Source organism: Taudactylus pleione, unplaced genomic scaffold, assembly GCF_031769625.1.
Source record: "Taudactylus pleione unplaced genomic scaffold, aTauple2 ptg000026l, whole genome shotgun sequence".
Lineage (NCBI taxonomy): Eukaryota > Metazoa > Chordata > Amphibia > Anura > Myobatrachidae > Taudactylus > Taudactylus pleione.
The window spans coordinates 20,344,097-20,365,429 of NW_028284428.1; the positions used below are offsets into that span (position 1 = coordinate 20,344,097).

The 21,333-nt window shown below is 45.4% G+C and overlaps 1 pseudogene; it reads left to right on the top strand.

Moving 5' to 3' along the window:
• The first annotated feature begins 15,890 nt into the window (after positions 1-15,890).
• Positions 15,891-21,006, top strand: LOC148539253 (RNA-binding protein 7 pseudogene; annotated as a pseudogene).
• Positions 21,007-21,333: the final 327 nt, after the last annotated feature.

The following is a 21,333-nucleotide window of genomic DNA, read 5'->3' on the forward strand; positions in this document are numbered from 1 at the left end:
CCCCACCACTCCTGATCTAATATCTTCTCAGTATAGCTATTAAAAAGGAAAGGTCTTGTTTTTAATATATAGAAATATTTCACATTCCTGACATCACTAAGTGACCTATAGCCTCTTTAGTAAATGGGTTTTACATTTAAATAATCATTCTCTTTATTAATTTGTAGATTCTCACATTACACTATTGATAAAAGGGAAGAGGGGAGGGAGATTGACGTTTTTCAAGGTAGGCGCTAGTCACTCACCTTGGCACAGGCCACACCCCATGTGCAGACCACCCCCCACAACTTCAACTACACACCCCACATCACTAGTCGCACCCCATAGCGCTAGTCCCATCACCTGTGGTGGCACACAATAGGTCCTTCATAAATTTCAGCTCCAGGCCCATTTGGACCTTAATCTGGCACTGAATAAAGTTACCAAAGTGTCACTGGTTGCCTCTGTATAGTATCTAGTAGGGGGAATGTAAACTCTTGCCACTCTGCTGTGTTGTGGAGAGGAGCGTGGTAGGCCGTGCTGGGATCAACTGTCTGTTCCCAGCACTGGCACAGCTGCAGCAGCAGGAAAAGATGTGCCCCCAGCGAGACACATCGGCGGCCGGCACTGGGACAGTGTTTCTGCTCCCTGCGCCGGATTAGCGGAGACAGCGGGTAGCCGGCTCTGAGACAGTGTATCTAAGTGGCAGGAGCATTGGGCATTTGGTGCTGCCTGCAAGCCAATCACAGCTTGTGGTGCAGCAGCCAAAAGCAGGTGGCCACAGTGAGCCAATCGCAGCTTGCCATGACATAGCTCTGCCCACTCGCTGTGTGTGGTACCCCCATAGTTATGGGGTTACCCATTTAACTAGTTAGGGGATAAAGTTACCATGCAAGCCCCTGTCAGGTTTTTTTTATAAGTTTATACAGCACCATTGGCCCCATAGGCATGTATATTGAACTTTGACCCTGCTCTCCCTGAACCCCACTGAGCATGTGCAGACAGGGAGGTAGAAAGTGCCCCTTGGTCAGCGACCCATTTATGGAGGGAAAATCCTGCCCCAGCCTGGGTTACCAGGCAGAGATCCCTGTAGGCGGCCTGTTGCTGGGGTCCCCCTGTCCACTCATAGATGCCTGACCGACAGGGAGGGGAGTATGTAAGAGCTTATATAATACCCTCCCCATTGCTGTAAGTGCTGAGTCTGGGAGGAATTTCTGAAAAAAGGAGTGTCTGTGAGGTGTTTCTGTGGAGTGTCCCTGGATCTGTACAAATAGGGGTGCAGTAACCCCTCTCATTTATCCTGGATTACAAATACTGCACCTGGTGCTGTCTGTAAGGAGTTTCAGTGGAGTGCTCTTGGAGCTGTAAAAATAAGGATGTTATAACTCTTATGTTACCCTGGATTACAAATACTGCACCTGGTATGTTGTCTGTAAGGAGTTGCTATGGAGTGCCCTTGGATCTGTAAAAATAGGGGTGCGGTACCCATTTTTGTTTGCCCTGGATTACAATTACCAGACTTCACATTAACCCGGAGGAAACCTGCCTCGGGACTTGCATAGAGGACCCTGCTTTGGAAGAAGCCCCCTCTGAATAAAGGACTGCCTTCCTAAGTGCCTGTTATCAGGAGGCACCGCATGTGGAAGTCTGCGCATGCTGGGAGAGAAGAGGAGCTGCCTGGGAAGGAGTTATCATCTCTCCATCGTCGCGGATGAAGGCCCAGCTGAGGAAAAGGTCCCACCAGTGACGAAAACCCTGCTGGCACCCGCACGAGCAGAAGAAAAGACAGCCCCAGAGGAAGAGTGCTTCAGGACCCCTCCTGTTGCTGTGTTTGTTTGTCGGACAGAGCCCCTGTGGAAAGGGATTTTGCACCTGTTGCTCCTTGTAAAATATCTACTGGAGGTCTGCAGCTCCGGTGCGGTGTCTAGCATCCCGGAGTTTTCCCTGGACATCGTGGGGGGCTGAACAGCCACAGAAGGGTAAGAATACCAGACCTCCATCTGCTAAGCTCTTGTCTCCTTTCTTCCCCTGAGTGCAGCTCTTGCCTTTAGATAGTATCACCCAGCCGGGGAACCCCCTCATCCTCTTCCCTTAGTGCCTCTTAGTGGGTCCCCAGCCTTTTGTTTAGTGGGTCCCTTCTACCCTCCTAGGAGCTGCCGTCATGCAGTTGTGCCCAGTACCTTCTCTTAGGCCCACACAGGGGGTTTATCAGTTTATACTAGCCTGCTATATAAACTCTCATTGACAGTGTCTTTAAATAAGGTAAAGTGTTGAAATAGGGGGGAAGTGAAAGATAGGTCACCTCTTCTGTCCCGCAAGAATTGTATTGGTGGTTATTTCTCTCCTGTGAACCTCTGGCTCATGTCCAGGAGGGGACGTGATTTATGGGTGTCGGCTCATGTCCAATGCCACTGTGGGTGATGTATAAAGTATTTTATGTCTATCTTTAAACTAACTAATGTCATGTGATATGTACTTGGCTCTGTTTACTGTTTGACTCATGTGTTAGCTAAAGTGGTTGATAGTGGCCCTCCGTGGCCCTTTACCTGTTATAACACTCTGTAAAGCTGTTCACTGCTCACTGTGATATTGTTGTCAATGCTGATTATTATTTTGCTTGCCATGAAATGTTTGATCACTTGCTGGTATTGGTGTTAATGTAAAGTGACTTTTATACACTGCTTGTTGCCGGTGAACTACTGCTATCAGCATAGCCTCAGTGTTATCCCTATTTTCTCAAGGCTGAAAGACTTTAAATTATTGCAAGTTGCTGGTGAACTACTGCTATCAGCATAGCCTCAGTGTTATCCCTATTTTTCTCAAGGCTCAAAGACTGTTTAAATTATTGCAAGTTGCCAGTGAACTACTGATATCAGCACAGACTGTATTTTAAAGCTATAAGCTGCCGGTGCACTATTGATACAAGGCTAACCTACATATATTTTTCCCGTTATCCTCAGCAAAAGGAAGCGTAGCACAGACTATTTCAAAGCTATAGGCTGCTTGCGCACTACTGATACAAGTCTAACCTACATGTGTTTTTCCCACGTCTTTCTCAGCAAAAGGAAGCGTTAACACAGACTGTATTTCAAAGCTATAAGCTGCCGATGCACTATTGATACAAGCCTAACCTGCATGTGTTTTTCCCACATTTTTTTTAGCAAAAGGACGCATTAACACAGACTGTATTTCAAAGCTATAGGCTGCTGGTGCACTACTGATACAAGCCTAACCTGCATGTGTTTTTCCCACGTTTTTCTCAGAAAAAGGAAGCATTAGCACAGACTGTATTTCAAATCTATAGGCTGCTGGTGCACTACTGATACAATCTTGACCCGCAGATTTCATGTTCAGTTCTCTCATTTGCTTTTAGTGAAAGTAAAGTTCTGCAGGAATTGTGGTTCTTGTTGGTTACACTTGCTTGTCAGCTGGGGTCACCGGTAGAGGACGGGGAGGTAATAAATAAATACCTTGACATTGAAAAGTGTGATGTATTTCATCTAATCTGTGAATGGTAAACATTACCTGTGTCATTTGTTAATCTTTGATTGGTTACAATAAAATTGCGTTGCACCTTTCTTCTGGTCTGGTTACTGTGTCTGAAAAAAGGGGAATATCAGGCTTGCCTCTGTCACGGTGTGTCCTACCTTAGCGAAGGGGAAATCGTCCGCCGAAGCACTCCGAACACACCTGACCCAGGTGCTAGTGGTGCATCAGTCAGTACATCACATGTGTATAATAAAATAGCAGATTAGTCAATCCAACGGCGGAGAGGGAGAAGAGAAGACCTCCAGAAGGGAAGAAGGCGGACACCGCGGCAAGTGCTCCTGCAGCCACTGAAGAGACCAGAAGACGCCGCAGTCAACAAAGAAGATGAACAGCGATGGCTTAACGAGGAGAAGAGGAGGCAGCACCACCAGCCAGGACGTGTCTGCAGCAGAAGAAAGAAGTTGAGGACTGGAGTGCTACAGTGATGGGAAGTAAAGATCGCACTGCCTCAGATCACACTGCCTCTACACAGCAGTAGCCCCTCAGATCACACTGCATCTACACAGCCCCCTCATAGGTCTACTGCATCCACAAATCCCCTCCCCGCAACAGTTAACACTGCCTAAACACAGCCCCATCACAGATCACACTGCCTCGCCTCCACACAGCCCCTTCCTCACAGATCACTCTGCCCCCTCATAGCCCCCCCCCAAGATTACACTACGGCCAAGCAGCACCTCATATATCCCAACAGTTTGGATTTTGAAGGTAGGAACCCTGGGCAATGCAGTTTTTGGGGCGTGTCTGCAAGTCAGGCCCCCATTTTACATCATGCTTCGGGCAAGCCCAGCACTCTGTCAGCTGGTGGGCTGTCCCCAGACCTCTCCCTGCACTAAATGGATGCTGCGCTCATGCGTGCAGCACCTACACAGCTTCAGAGCACCGCTGTTCTCTGCTTAGCAGAGCAGAGCTGTGGCAGTGCCTGAGTGTCCCCAACATTCAACGGGACACTACGACCCGCAGGTGGAGTAGTACATTGCCCAAAAAACGGGACTGTCTCGTTAGAATTGGGCCAGTTTGGCCAGTTGGGTGGTATGGCACCCCATCACAGATCGAACTGCCTCCACAAAGCCCCCATTCCCCCTCAAATCACACTGCCTCCACACAGCACCCCCCACACACAGATCACACTTCACTCCTCACAAAACTGGCTTCACACAGCCCCCCTCCCCTCACAGATCACACTGTCTCCACACAAGCCCCCCTTTTACAGATAACACTGCCTCATCACAGGTTCCCTGTACTAAGGATTACACTGCCTCCACACAGTATCTCCCCCACACAGATCACTCTGCCTTCCCCTCACACCCAGAGCCGGATTAAGGGGGGGGCACAGGGGGCGAGTACCCCCGGGGCCCCCAGCCAGAGCTTCTCTGACCCAGCTCTGGCACTAGAGCGTCCAGACAACATTCTCTGCTTACTGCCTGGCCGGCTATCGTAGATGCAGAGGGTGCAGGCTTTCATAAAGTGCCAACCCTGCTCCCTGCACACAGCCATGCTGCACAAAGAGTTACACAGTCACAGCTACAGTAGCAGTGACCACGCCTCCTACAAGCGTCACTGTAGAGAGACGGACCAGGCGGACTGGAGACTGAACAGTGAGAGAACACACACATCCGAAAGCAGCTGCACTCTGCTGATCAGACTGTAAAGCAAACTAGTCTGGAGTCTGAACTATGGAGAGGTGAGCACCCACCCCACACAGTAGTGAATGTTACAGTCTGCAGCAGCGCAGGCTAACGCAGAGCTCACTGTGGCAGGGGGGCCCATATCCTATACCCCATACACACTGCCATGAAATGTGAAATCTCATATCCCTGTGTATAAAATGTATTTCTTTTTTTGTACTAATGTTTATGCCCCATAACACTTTAAGGCATCTTGTCACATGGAAGCAGTGACAAGTGTATGTGGGTACAGGGAATTGCTGCTTCCTTTATTCTATACTGGCTAAAGGGAAAGTGTCTGCACCTTGAAAGGGAACCTCTTCAAAATATAACTATGGGCCTTACAAAGGTATTTACACCCATGGGCAGTTTAAGAGAGTAGTGGGCTGTGTGCAGCTTCTGTGCAGGCCCCCTCCCCCCTTCTCCAACAGCACATTAACCCCTGCTTTGTGCGAGAGTCTACTGTGCATGCTCAGGTCTCTAGGAACATGGCGTACCCATTATGTTCCTGGAGACTTCTCTATTGCTCAGGCGCAAATCTCCAGGAAAATGGCTGCAGCGCATTTTCCTGGTGATTTCTGTCTTCAGGGCAGGCTGACGCAGGACTCAAGAGAGGTAAGTTTAATATAATATGGGTGTAGGGTGTGCGGTGTGGACCCACACACACAATGGGCACAGCCAGGGAACGGTGCTGACAAGAGGGGGAGGGCCTCCAGTCTTAAGTGCCCCGGGCCCCCCAAAGGCTTAATCCAGCCCTGTTCACACCTCTAGCACTGCAGTGCACAGTGCACACAACTTGCTTTCTGTCCTTTGTGGCCTGGCTTCGCCCAGCGATTGAAGACAAGGTTCTTCAGGCAAGGCAAAGGGGATCTTTTCTAGTGGCAAATTAGTTCAGGAGACATCTGGGGGCATAGGGATTGTAAGCTCCTAGGAGCAGGGTCCTCCTTCCCACTGTCTCACAGCACTTCTATGACAGCCTTTACCTTCCCAGCTGTATTGTGTATGGAGAATTGTGTTGCTAATTGTTACTTGTGCTCTGTTTATAAGTTGGTTACTGTATTGTAATGTAATGTTCTGTGTACCCTTTACTGTATGTACGGCGCTGCGGACCACTTGTGGCGCCCTATAAATAAAATGTAATAATAGGGATGCGCCCTTAAGTAACAGCCCTGTCAGCCCATGCCTTCAGCCACCCTAGGATCAGCATGAGATTTTCTATCTATATATTCATACTGTACTTTACACATTCTGGTGCTGATTCAGAGTTGGAAGCAAAGCATCCGAGCAAAACCATATTGCACTGCAGGTAGGGAAGATAAAAGAAATGTGCAGTGAGATATAGATGTGGGAGAGGCGTATCCTAGCTGAAATATAAATATAGTATTTGTGGGCAAAAGCAGCCAGTCTTTACCCTGCATGTAAATAAAAATATATGTATTTTCTTCCGTTGTATTGCAACATGGTTTTGCTCAGGTGCAAAGTTACATCCCGCAGTGGGTGATGGGAGAGACGTCATGAGGTCTCTCCCATAGTGCAGAGAGAGAGCAGGTCGGGAGGTTGGAGGAGTAGACAGTGGGGATTCAGGGAAGTGTTTTTTTTTTGTGTGTTTGTTATATAGGCGGACTACTACTGGGGGCACTGCCTATAAGGGGAACTACTACTGGGGGCACTGCACATAGTGGGGGCTACTACTGGAGGCAGTGCACATAGCGGGGAATATTACTGGGTACACAGCACATAGTCGGGACTACTACTAGGGGCCCTGCACATAGGGGGGATTACTACTGGGGGCACTGCACATAAGGGGGACTACTACTGGGGGCACTGAACATAGGGGGGACTACTACTGGGGGCACTGCCTATAAGGGGAACTACTACTGGGGGCACTGCACATAGGGGGGGCTACTACTGGAGGCAGTGCACATAGGTGGAACTACTACTGGGGGCACTGCCTATAAGGGGAACTACTACTGGGGGCACTGCACATAGGGGGGACTACTACTGGGGGCACTGCCTATAAGGGGAACTACTACTGGGGGCACTGCACATAGGGGGGGCTACTACTGGAGGCAGTGCACATAGCGGGGAATATTACTGGGTACACAGCACATAGTGGGGACTACTACTAGGGGCCCTGCACATAGGGGGGATTACTACTGGGGGCACTGCACATACCGGGGACTACTACTGGGGGCATTGCACATAGGGGGGACTACTACTGGGGGCACTGCCTATAAGGGGAACTACTACTGGGGGCACTGCACATAGGGGGGCCTACTACTGGAGGCAGTGCACATAGCGGGGAATATTACTGGGTACACAGCACATAGTGGGGACTACTACTAGGGGCCCTGCACATAGGGGGGGTTACTACTGGGGGCACTGCACATAGGGGGGACTACTACTGGGGGCTCTGCATATAGGGGGGACTACTACTGGGAGCACGGCATAGCGGGGGGCTACTACTGGGGGCACTATACAAGGGGCACTGCATAGGGGTACCACTACGTGGGGCACTGCATAGGGGGGCCCAAAGCATATTCTTGCACCTGGGCCCACCATTCTCTAGTTCTGGCACTGTTCCATATTGTTATTGTCACCCAAATTATAATGATATGCTATCACCTTCACATTTAACCCAATATGCAGTATGCTCAACATTTTAAAAAGCAAAATCTAAAAGTTACGTTTTTTTCGGAACTCGATACATTTGGCAATAGAAACCTATCCACACAGAAACCTGTAATGACTTCATAGACCCTGTCAGCACCAGAGAGAATCTGTAAAAAAATATGTGGCATAATTAAAGAAATTATTGCCAATGTGGAGTGGGACTTAGGCCTGGTACACACATGTACAATATATCGGACCAATTTGGCCGATTTAGCCAAATCAGAATGACAAATCGGGCATATCGTGCAGTGTGTATGTCCGATTTGCACACTCCAGCGGTCGCATGCGGTATGGCGTGATTGCCCATGATGCACAGCCAATCATACGTTATCGCATGTGAGGCTGTACATATTAATGAAGGATGGAACAGAGGGCCTGATTCAGAGCCGCTCACTCGCGCTGTGCGCTCGCAAGCGGGTTCTGCGTACGCGGGTGCGCACGCTTCGTTTTGCGCGTGCACGAACTACACACTGCGTTCGTAACCCGCTCGCTCAGCAAAGGCAGCCCAGGGTAATGAATGACAGGAGAGGCCGTTTGAGGGTGGGAACAGGGGCAGGACACTAATAACGGGGGGTTGGAGGTGCGAACGCAGGCGTGCCTGAGTGTTTCATCACCGTTTTCAGAGGCGTGCATAATTAACAGGCAGCGTCATAGTACACTTCACTTGCCATTTTTTTATCCTGATTTCCTCGCAATGCTTGCAGTAGGTTAAAGGTCCCGCAAGCACTGCGTTAGCATACAATGGTGCTCGATGTACCAATGTTTTTTAATACAATTCCAGTAGATGACCTGTGCTGGTGGGTGGCTCTGCTTTTGTGATTGGGCGTACGCTCACACAAAGTGACCGCTCACTAAGACTTGGTGGGCGTGCTTATGCCTTGGTGAGCGATCGCTTACCGTGGCATCACTTTGAAAAATTTGCATTCGCATCTAGCGAGCATACGCAGATAGCGACCGGGTCTGAATCAGGCCCAGTGATCGTTTAGTCATTTATTAAATCTTCCTGGTGTGTACCGGCAAACATGTCCAGGGTGTAGGGAAATTGGTTGTTTAGGTGTGTACCCACCTTTACAGACACCCTTAGATACACTTATAGACCAATTAGTGTGTTGTATGATTGTCGAAAAACAATCAGAAAAGACTGCTATCCGAACCTGACCTAATTCTAGAAAGGGCCCTGTCCATGGGCTCAGGGCCGTTGAGACACCCATGGGGCCCTGGTACTGAAGAAAGAGTGGCCAAATCTGTGAGTCATGGCCACATCCACTCCAGAAAACAATTATGCAAAATATGGTGCCATGTTGCTAAGTGGGATGTCTATCTTACTCAGAAGCTTGCCCAGGCCCAGATAATTAGTACCCCCTGTCCTCTTGGCACCCCAGCATGGCGTATTTCCATGGAAACATTGGCCAAGGATACAGCAAAATTACAGCAGAAAGGCTTGGAGTAGGCCACACATAGAAAAAAAAATTGTCTGGAGTCACCCATGTTTATGTTGTGGATTCACCCATAACACCAGTCATTACTGGATCTGTGACAAGGTTTTTTTAAGAAACCACAAGCAAAACCACATAGAGAAGAGTGTTCCATTCTGAGAAGGCGCTGGATCACCACTGGAAAAAGAGACAGACCTAGGACAGATTTAAATAACCTGATGTGCACCAGGTAGTCAACAACGAAAAGAACTCCACTGACAGTGCTGACACTGAAAAAGCGCTGTCTTGCCTGCAACTAAATTGATGATAGCTATTCTGGAAGGAGAGACCAATTGTCAATATGCCTAGGAGCCTTAACATGAAACACAAGAGTGGTGATGTCACCTAAACTCCAAAGAAAAATCTTGCCTATATTCCATCAAGGCCACTAGAGAACTGTTAAAGTTAGGAATTTGGCGAGAAACTATATATGCTGGCCGGGAATTAATCATGAAATTGAAAGAAGACAAAGGAGTGGTCCAGGCTGCAGAAAGCACAAAATTCTCTTCCAGTGACCCATTGAAAAGGCCATCCTCTCCATGATAGAGACTGCACATTAATTTTGTAGGCCATTTTTGTACTGAATGTTTTCTATTGCAGTTGACACTAAGGGGTAAATTTACTAAGATTCGAGTTTGGTCGAGTTTTTTAGTTTTTAAACTCACTTTGCTTCACCAAAACTCGGGTGAGTTTTCCCTTCAACAACTCGCAAATTTACTAAGAAGTGAGTTTAGGTGAAAGTGAGTTTTTCGATGGTGAAGCAGATTGAGTTTTTCCTCCAAATTGTGCGTTTAGAGGAGAGTTTAGAGGTGAGTTTAAGGAGAGTTTAAGGAGAGTTTAGATGAGATTACCTCACCCAAGATTGCAGTGTTTTCTCTCTTCCAAACTCACCCGAGCAAGCAGCCTGCACATATCAGTGAAATATGTGTAAGCTGCTTGTGTGTTAAGAAGACCTGTAAAAAACGGGTTAAATAATAAAAAAAAAAAATGACATAAGGTCCCCCCCCTAAAGCTTAACCATCCCCGGACTTGCCAGCCTGTCCTTGTACCTAAAATTACGGGGAACAAAAAGAGTAGGGTTCCACCGTAAATTAGGTACCAGCACCAGGCTGCAGGGCCAGTCCTGGTTTAATTATAGGGGTAAAAAATTTGCGTAGGGGTACTCCTAAAATTAAAACCAGCACTGGACCCTTTCTAGCGGGGGGGCTGATGCCACAGCCAGGGGTGCCCTTTCACCGGGCCCCCCAGCCACAGCATCAGCCCTGACTGCTAGGTACCAGGACAGGCAGGCAAGTCCGGGGCTGGATAGTATTTTTGGGGGGGACCTCTCTTAATTTTGAAAAAATTGATTATCCCTACTTATCAGAGTTAAAAAAAACATACACAAATCACAATGATTTGTGTATGTTTCAGCCAAACTCGCAGCTCAGAAGGTGAGTGTTTAAAACTTCTATTTCACAGTGAGTTTGCTACAATCTCACACGAGATTGGAAACTCGAATCCTAGTAAATTTATGAGTTGCATCTTTTTCATCTAAAGTTCTTCCTATTTTGGCCGATGGTGAGTTTTTTTGAGTTTGCAAACTTACATGAGTTTTAACAGTGAAAAAAGAGAACTCACTTCAAACTCACTCGAGTTTGTCTTTAGTAAATTTGTGAGATGAAAAAAATGCCTAAACTCATGTGAGTTTGCAAACTCACACAAACTCGACCCTTAGTAAATTTACTAAGGTGACGATTTCTATTCTATGTCATCCGAGATCAATCTCGGATGACATCGCCCGGATTCATGTGTTTAATTTTTCTAACAGGTTACTTAATTTACTAAGTTGCAGAGTTTCTGTCATTCGTGTTGTTCGATGGTGTAATCATTCGTTGTTATTCGTATTATTAATTTCTATTTACCGTTCGGTTTTCACTAACTGGAACGTACAGATGCATGCATGGATAAAGGAGAACCGTGATACATGCATCTGTGTGTACATAACTAAACACAGACGTATGGATGGGATCAGTGAGATCCATCTGTGCTTCTGTGTTAAAAAAAAATTAAAACCAGTGTAAAATTAAAAAAAAAAACAGTGTGGGCCCCTCCCCAATAGAGCAACCAGCACCAGGCTTTGGAGACCCAGTACTAGTTGTGCTAAATACAGGGGACAAATGACATAGGGGTTCCCCGTATTAAGCACAACCAGCACCAGGCTATTCAGAACCAGCCCTGGTTGACAGAATACAGGGGACAAAAGATGTAGAGGTCCCCTGTATTTTGCGCAACCAGCACTGGGCTCTGATCCGGTCCTGGTTATGAAAATATAGGGGGAAAAAATGCATAGGGTTCCCCTTTGAGTTACCAGAACAAACATTGGACTGTTTCTAGTGGGAGGGTAATGCCACAGCTAGGGAAACCCTTTCAATGGGTCCCCCAACCAAAGTATTACCCCTGACCGCTAGTCAGCCCAGGACAGGGATTCCTGGGGAGCTGCGGACCCCTCAATAAAGGGTTCCCCCTCTCCAGGGCACCCCAGGCCCAGGCTGATAGCCCGGGGCTATCCATGGCACCCCTGGCCGGTGGGTTCTGGTTAATAGTGTCGTGTGGTGTAAAAAATAGATAAGATGATATTGTCTTTTGCTGTGGAACTACAGGTCCCAGCAAGCCTCTCCTACATGCTGGTACTGTCAAAATACAGATAGTGGCATCATGATGCTCAGTATCCCAACCAGGGGGATGCAAGTATCCTAACCCTCCCCCCTTCTGCCTCACTCTCCCTTCTTGCACCCTAACCCTCCCTAACCCACACCCTAACACTCCCCGTTAGTGCCCAAAATTAACCTCCCCCCAGTGGTGCCAAACCCTAACCCCCCCTGGAGCCAAAACATAACCCTCCCCCTGCAGCCAACACCTAAGCTGCCCCATTATACTTTCGGGATGGTGGCTATCAATATTCTGGCTTCGGTATATAAACTGACATTGGGTTTTAGACACATATGTTTAGTCCAGGGTCAGGAATCCGATGCCGGGATTTCAACAGCCGGCATCGCGTCCATCGGCAAACTAACTACATCCCATTCCAATGATCAGAAGACTTTGTAGGGATGATTACATGATTATTTACAGTGCACACAGCCTAATGTTGAACTCTAGTGGTCCTCAGGCCTAATACCCAGTTAGCAAGGGACAATACTCTGTTGGTATAGTGGGTATTGATAAGATAGCATCGTCCTATTGAGACCATACCTTGGCCACACTGAGGCCTTACCTGCTGTTGCTAACCTCGGTAGACACAGAGGGAAACTCTCTGCGCCGGGCCTTCCCTGCAGGGTTCAGTGCTGCTTCTCAACTTGCCAAGCGCCAGTTTTTCTCTTGACTCTTTGCGTTGGCTTGACTCCACCAACTTTTTAACACTCACAGACTTCACCTGAGCAGCAAAGGGACCGGTATAAACTTTTTGTAAGATTCCCCTTGCTGCCAGGGCTTTGGCGTCTAGAAGTCTTCAGGTTTGACCCAGAGTCTTTTTCCTTTCTTCTGGTGTCTTATCTCTTCTTCTGTCTTCCGACATCTTCTGTCTTCTTCCCACTGGGTCTTCTCTCTTCGGTGGCGTCTCTTCATCTTTGAGATCTTCGAGAGCTCTTTTCCACTCCCTAACTGCCACCAGACTCTCTAGGTGCTGCTTACTAGTAAAAAGAAGGTGGAGACATGATGCGTCAATCTGGGATTGGGTCACCATGGCCGACTGATTGACTGGCAGTCCATGAGCTGTGATTGGCTCGCAACCTGCACCAATTTCAAAATACCACAGTGACTCCTCTTCTTTCAAGTGCTGAGTGCTGTCCTGCAGTTGGCCACCCTGAAACATCTACATGCCTGTAGTTTTATTGCAATACTTCAATTTTTCCTTTGGACTGTTCACTGTTGTACTTAGAACTTATGCTGTGTATTTTAATGTTAACTCTTGTACAACTCTGCATAGACTTAGTGGCACCTAAAAAATATAAGATAAAAAAATAATAATACAATTATTTTATGAAATTGACTCCAATAATCTTTATTATAAAATATGTTTTTAATGAATATATAAATTATAATTACAAAAATTCACACACCAAATTATCTAAATCTGATAAATATAGGTATGTTGAGTAATAGCACTCAATACTTACTATTGAATATATTGATTTCACAGTCTGAGCGGACAACAGTTTTATGAAAAATGTTTAAATTATAGAGCATTGTTTAAAAAAAAATCTGAGCCTCATACAAAATTTACAGAGACAGCAATATAAAAAGAGATAGAGGCATGAGAGGGTGATTCAGAGGTGGACGCATCTTTATGATAATGCCGTGGCTGATGGGTATCCTATTGAGATGCCAACTGGCTACGGCACAATTCCACGGATGTGCATACAAGATGGTGCACCATCGCCCACATCATCAGACATTGGACCTGCCTGTGACACGAGCAGAATGTCCGACTGACCATGGCTGCCATTTCTCTGGGTCTCTGTAACCATTGGGGCATATGCATGAGCAGAGGGGAAACATCAGCCAATGCCTTCCTTGCATCCACCTCTGAATCTGATAACCCCCCAGAGTGAGACACAGAGATAAAATGTGAGAAAGAGAGACAGAGAGAGGGATACAGTAGCTTATTGAGAGAAACACCTGAAGCCCCAATGCTCATTCTCACGTGTATTCCGAATTGGGGAGGTGGAGATTGCAGACAAATGCCTTAAACGTTTCAGCTCTGGTTGGAGTGTGGCCTCCATTCCTGTCATTCCACAGCTGCTCAGGAACTCTGTTTCTGCTGTCATCTAGAAGAGGAGGGTTTAATGTTGGCTTCTTTTTTCACTTTGAGCCAGTCAGTTGCTACTATTTCTTGTAATGAGAAGCCCTCTGGCCAGTCATTAACTGTTGAGAAATACACGTCTGGTAGGGAAAGGGTTACCTGAAATGTATCAAATGACTAGTTTAATTATTATTTCTCTGCCCTGCAGGTAATGTTCTTTCGGCAAACATGAGACATGCTCACCTTCATATCCTCGCAATGGCTTATCTGTACAAGGTGTGACATTGAGTGATTGTTGTTCACTGCCTATGATATCTGTGCAAAGATTGATGGGTGCTGAGTCACCCATTCATAGGTGGCAAATTATAGCTATCACACTGTCAGGATTACACAGACTACAAATGTGGTAATGAGGCAAAACTCTAAACTTCCTTACAAGACCGTAAGTAGGAGCTACTCGGCCCTATGGCAAAGTTTTGATGGACCCTCACTTCACCAGCGCCCAGCACATAGTAATACACATCTATTAAGGTCCCAGACATGCACAGCAGGGAGCAGGCTAACTGCATATTGTCAGCCTAAGAAGCTCTGCACTTACATGCTGTTTTCCTGCACATAGCAGGGAGCGTAATATGTAAATTCCAAATTCATTCTGTGATCGCGGCTGGCAGCCTTAACTGAGCAAAGCTGCGCGTTCATGTCAGGGATATAGCACTGATGCTGTATGCTTTGTGCCAGAAGACCCTCATTAATATGGGTTCTCTAGGCTAATATCTATATATGCAATAGTAGGATCCTGAATCTTAATCAGCTCTTTTTGGCAATAGATAACCCTGCAGCTGCAGGGACTGCTAGGCCTATCATTATGCTCCTGTGTCCTTCCTGTGTCTGAAGCAATATATATCTTTTATAGTAAGAATAATGGCTAATATACAATTATTTGCCATTTTGGAAAGTTTGTGGCTGCAGTCCCTCGGAAGCCACACTAACACCCCGCTGGGATGGCTCCATGGGGCCCATTCAGGTATAAATGTGCTGACAAATAAGGTTAATTTTTTGGTTTCAAAATGTACTGGTTCAGCGCTCACTGACATTATGTAACTGTTACTACAGTAAAATCACTTTGCCATAGAGCATAGTAGGCCCTATGAGAGAACTTGTACTGTAGTTCTCCTGCAATGCTAGATTTACGCTGTAGTGCAGTCACACGCACTGCCAATGTCAGATGTAGTTGAGGTATTTTCTATTTTACTGCGCATGAGTCTAAGTTGCACTGCAACGCATCCCGACTGTGTTCACACAGAGACGCAGTTGCTATTTTGATCAAAATGTATTGAAACTGTAATATGGCATTCCTGGGCGGTGACAGGGAGGTGGCGCACAGTATTGTCTCCAGACCAGGGTGACTTTCCACATACTGTATGTTAAATGCTCTTGTAGGTGATATGACAGAGCATGGGCACCCTGGTCATGAGCCTCTTTCTTTTCCACTTAAGTGTAAATCTACTTGCCCTTGTGTGCCTAATTGGCACAAAGCAAGTAATGCCCCTATTCAGCCCTACAGCTCCACCAGACAATGCAGACTTTTGCAGCCTGCAGACACTCCCAGCTTTGACCAGGAGGTCAAGATTTTGCACTTTGTAGCTTCATAAATGACTGTTATTGCCAGAGGCACTGATATTAGAGTCACACAACCGTTTAAGTACTGTATATGAAATATTAACTGGAAAAATTATGTCAGACCCTGTTTGAAGACTGCAGAACATGGCTCTGGGTGTCCTAAGAATGTCCATGATGAGCAAATTCTTGAAAGATTTAGATCTTCATGTATCAAATTCAAATTACCCTATAGACCAGCTCTGTGTGTGGCACTTTTACGGTCTCAAAATTTATTTGCGGCACCCCTAAGCCAAGAGGTAGATTCTGATCAATTAGTGTCTTCTCAGGCAAATGTAATACTAGCAAAGGTTCTCTTACAATAATAACCTCTTATGTGTGCATATAACATACACATACACAAGGGCAGGGTCACACATAGACACATACATACATACATACACACATACATACATACATACATAAAGGCAGGGTCACACACACATACATACATACATACATTCATACAGGCAGGGTCACACATAGGGGCAGATATATGAAGCTCTGGGAAGTGATAAAGTGGAGAGTGATAAATGACCAACCAATCAGCTCCCAACTGTCATTTTTCAAACACAGCCTGTAACATGACAGTTAGGAACTGATTGGCTGGTCGTTTATTACTCTCCACTTTATAATTTTCCAGAGCTTCATACATCTGCCCCATAGACACATACATACATACATACTCTATACCACCAGAGTATTGTATATACATACATACATAACGGCAGGGTCACACATAGACACATACATACATACTGTACTGTACATAAAGGCAGGGTCACACATAGACACATACATATATACATACTGGACATAAAGACGGTCACACAGAGACACATATATACATACTGTACTGTACATAAAGGCAGGGTCACACAGACACATACATATATACATACTGTACATAAAGACAGGGTCACACATAGACACATACATATATACATACTGGACATAAAGACAGGGTCACACATAGACACATACATACATACTGTACTGTACATAAAGGCAGGGTCACACATAGACACATACATACATATTGTACATAAAGACAGGGTCACACATAGACACATACATATATACATACTGTACATAAAGACAGGGTCACACATAGACACATACATACATACTGTACTGTACATAAAGGCAGGGTCACACATAGACACATACATATATACATACTGTACATAAAGACAGGGTCACACATAGACACATACATATATACATACTGTACATAAAGACAGGGTCACACATAGACACATACATATATACATACTGTACATAAAGGCAGGGTCACACATAGACACATACATACATACTGTACTGTACATAAAGACAGGGTCACACATAGACACATACATATATACATACTGTACATAAAGACAGGGTCACACATAGACACATACATACGTACTGTACATAAAGGCAGGGTCACACATAGACACATACATATATACATACTGTACTGTACATAAAGGCAGGGTCACACATAGACACATACATATATATATACTGTACATAAAGGCAGAGTCACACATAGACACATACATATATATATACTGTACATAAAGGCAGGGTCACACATAGACACATACATATATACATACTGTACATAAAGACAGGGTCACACATAGACACATACATATATACATACTGTACATAAAGACAGGGTCACACATAGACACATACATACATATATACTGTACTGTACATAAAGGCAGGGTCACACATAGACACATACATACATAAAGGCAGGGTCACACATAGACACATACATACATAAAGGCAGGGTCACACATAGACACATACATACATAAAGGCAGGGTCACACATAGACACATACATACATAAAGGCAGGGTCACACATAGACACATACATACGTACTTACACACATACATATGTGGCTTTGCTGCAGTCGCACTAAAAAGACCATCACAGCGCTCAAGGTCCCGTGAGACTCTACTAGCCCCATCTTTTTTTGACAAAAATTTGTCAACAGTAAGTCGCAATGCGATTAGGACACACCAGCAGCCTGTGCTGATTCATTTGATATGTAATGTAATACATGTATAACTGTGTGAATCTGTACAATGTAGAAGCTTTTTCATTCCAAGTTCCATTGTAGTTCATATGCAGGCTCATGTGCACACAGATATACAAGTGTCGCATATCAAATCAATCAATACAGTCTACTGGTGCATTCTAGTAGCAACGTATTGCGACTTAGGAGGGTATTCAATTTGGAGCGAAAAGTCCGGACTTTTCGTATGCCGGACTTTTCGCTCCACATCGGAGGCTTAACCCCGTATTCAATTTCAGAAGCTGCAGAATCAGGACCCGGCTGAAAGGTAAGTATCGAAAAAATCAGGGATTTTTCAGGAAATGTCCCTGGCACCCCCCTAAAGATGTCCAGACATGGGGGATCACTATGGGTACCCCCGTTTTTGCCTGCTGAAGGGAGTCTGGATTTTTTTAAATAGCCGCGGAAGGTGCATAAATGCGGCTTTAGAAGAAGGGGTGAAGAATAGCACTTAGATAATTTTTTGGGAAAAAATAACTAGTCCCATCAAATTTGGGGTACTTGAAAATGGGTGCAAGCATATTTTCAAGTCCCTAAAGTCATTTTTTTAAATTCTTAAAAAATGCACCTGCCGCTACCACCTGCAATGAAGAAAACACCTGATGCATACTTGGGAACCCCCCTGAATTAATTTAGCTGGTTTAGAAGTTTGTTCTCCCACATTTTTTTTTAACCCCAAAATTAAAGTACATTTTTTGGGGTGTCCTGAGGACTTTTTTTTTATTTTTTGACACAGATTACTTTTAGAGGACTCTCCCAGGGGTGCAGGCTATTTTTTTTAAGCCTGCACCCCTAAACCCCAATTCTGCACTTTTTTTTCACCATATAAAACATGGTGAAAAGTTATCCCCGTTTTTTTACAAAGACTTCGCACTGGCAAAAAGTCTTTGAAATTGAATACGGGGATAATCAAAACAGGCGAAAATTGAATACGGGGAATATCTAAACAGGCATACGTACATACATACCTGTAAAACATAGATACATACATACATATACACACACACACATACATACATATATACAGACAGGGCCACACAGACAGACAGGAAGGGTCACAAAGACACATACATACATACATGTAAAACATAGCTAGATAGATACATACATACATACATACATACAGACAGGGCCATGCAGACAGACAGGAAGGGTGACAAAAACAATACATAGATAGATAGATAGATACATACATACATACATATATATACATACATACATGTGGAGAAGGGCCCTAGACTTCACACCCTGAATATATGTAATGGGAGGTGCTACCTGTTGAGACTATTGTTGCAGACACAAAAAAAAATGACAAGTACACAACTCCAACATTTCTAATTATTATGGATGAGCGGGTTCTGATTTCAGAAATCCGAACCCCCCGAGACATCCGATCCGAGCCGGGAACCGAGTCAGGCTCGGGTTTTCCCGCCTGGCTCGGAACTGAAATCGAGGCAAAACATCATCATTCCGCTGTCGGATTCTCACAGGTTTTGGATTCTATAAAGGTTTCGCGATCGCCGCCATTTTTCATTCCGACTGTGGAGTGTGCGTGCAGAGGGAGGGAACTGGGTGCTCTTGGCTAGTGTTGTGAGATACATTACATACTGGGCTGGCTGGCTACTGTGAAGAGGGAGGGAGCTGGGAGCTGTTGCTGACGCTGGCTGGCTACTGTTGTCCATATAGGGGCTGGCTGTTGTCCTGTCCATAGGGGCTGTCTGTCTGGCTGTAGTGCTGTGTTCAGGGGGTGCTCGTCCTTCAGGGGTGCTCTCTTCACCTACCATCAGTGTTAAAAAAATATATATATATACTTTCTGTCTGCGTCCCGTGTTAGCCAGCCACACCTATCATCAGTGTATGTAGGTGCTCAGGTGTGCTGTGCTCTTATCAAGGGGCTGCTGCAAAATAATACAAATCATTTTTACAGGGGCTGTCCTGTAGAGGTGCATGGCTCGCTGCCCAAAATACAAATAATTTTTACAGGGACTATCCTGTGTGATGCAGGGGTACGCTGACCAAAATACAAATAATTTTTACAGGGGCCTCCCTGTGTGGTGCAAAAAAACAGGTAAAATCACAGAATTTATTTATTTTTGTTCCGACATTAACCTCAATAACATTACTTTCCACTCATTTCCAGTCTCTTCTGAACACCTCACACCTCACGATATTTTTTTTAGGCCAAAAGGTTGCACCAAGGTAGCTGGACGACTATGCTAAGTGACACAAGTGGGCGGCACAAACACGTGACCCATCTAGGAGTGGCACTGCAGTAGCAGACAGGATGGCAGTTTGAAAAACTAGGCCCCAAAAGGCGCTGAGCGGTGACATCGCGTCACCCATCGACTTCTGCTGCTGGGCACACAGGACGGGACTCAGGGGAGAGATGGGTGCTGTTCGTGGGAAACTTAGATCCCAGGGCCACAGAGGTGATCCTGTTCGGGCTGTTTCTGCAGGCTTCTCCTGCAATTAACGTTAAAATTCCAAAGGACAAGGATGGAAAATCGAAACAATTTGCTTTTGTCAATTTCAAACATGAGGAGTCTGTTCCCTATGGAATGAGTTTGTTAAATAGAATCAAACTCTTTGGGAGGCCGCTGAAAATTCAATTCAGATCAGGAAGCAGCCATGGCTCCGCAGAAGCAAATAGCGCAGCCTACTCACCACAAGGAAATGGCAGTTTTACTGGAAACAGTCCATCAACACATGACCACGGGCATGATGGCAATGGGGAGTTCACGAAATACTCTGAACTTTCCCCTCCTATTCCAAACTATCAGAGATCTTACTCTTCTCCGTACAGTCTTCAAAGACAAGCAATGATGAATAACTTCTATAGGTCGGAAGCCCCTCATGGATCCAGCACAGCAATGATGGCCCAACCCAGTTACTCACCATCACATTATCCGCCTCAACAAAGTCGGTACAGTCATGAATCCGATCATTCTCCCCCACACTGATATGATTCCTCTTCCAGCCACTGATCCAGTAGAAGCCATAGCTCTCATCCTTATCAAAAGGAGAGTTACCACAGTAGCAGAGACGCATACTACAGAGGAGGTCAGGAGGAGCACTATCATGACACTGATGGCTGGAGTCCAATCCAGAGAAAAGAGAGTAGGTGGCATTCATCTCGCCAGTAATCTGTCACGGACACGTCTACTTTTTACTGGATTTCTGTTTGGCCAGTAGTCTCTCTTCTTTTACTTCTACGCAAATAAAAATCCTTTCCTTGAGCTGTTAGGTGTCCTCTAAAGGACCAGAAAATAAAGCTGCAAAATATTATTCTAGTATTATGGGCAGATGGTTATATTCTCACATTTATTTATTTTTATGGCTCACGTTGTGGGGGTTTTAAACAATGTTGTTTTTGTTTTCTTTGTTTTAATTATTCAATGCAAGAAAATACTTTTTAATAGAAAACTTAATGTAAAGAGAAAAATATACCCTGTTTTAGAAGAACAGCACAT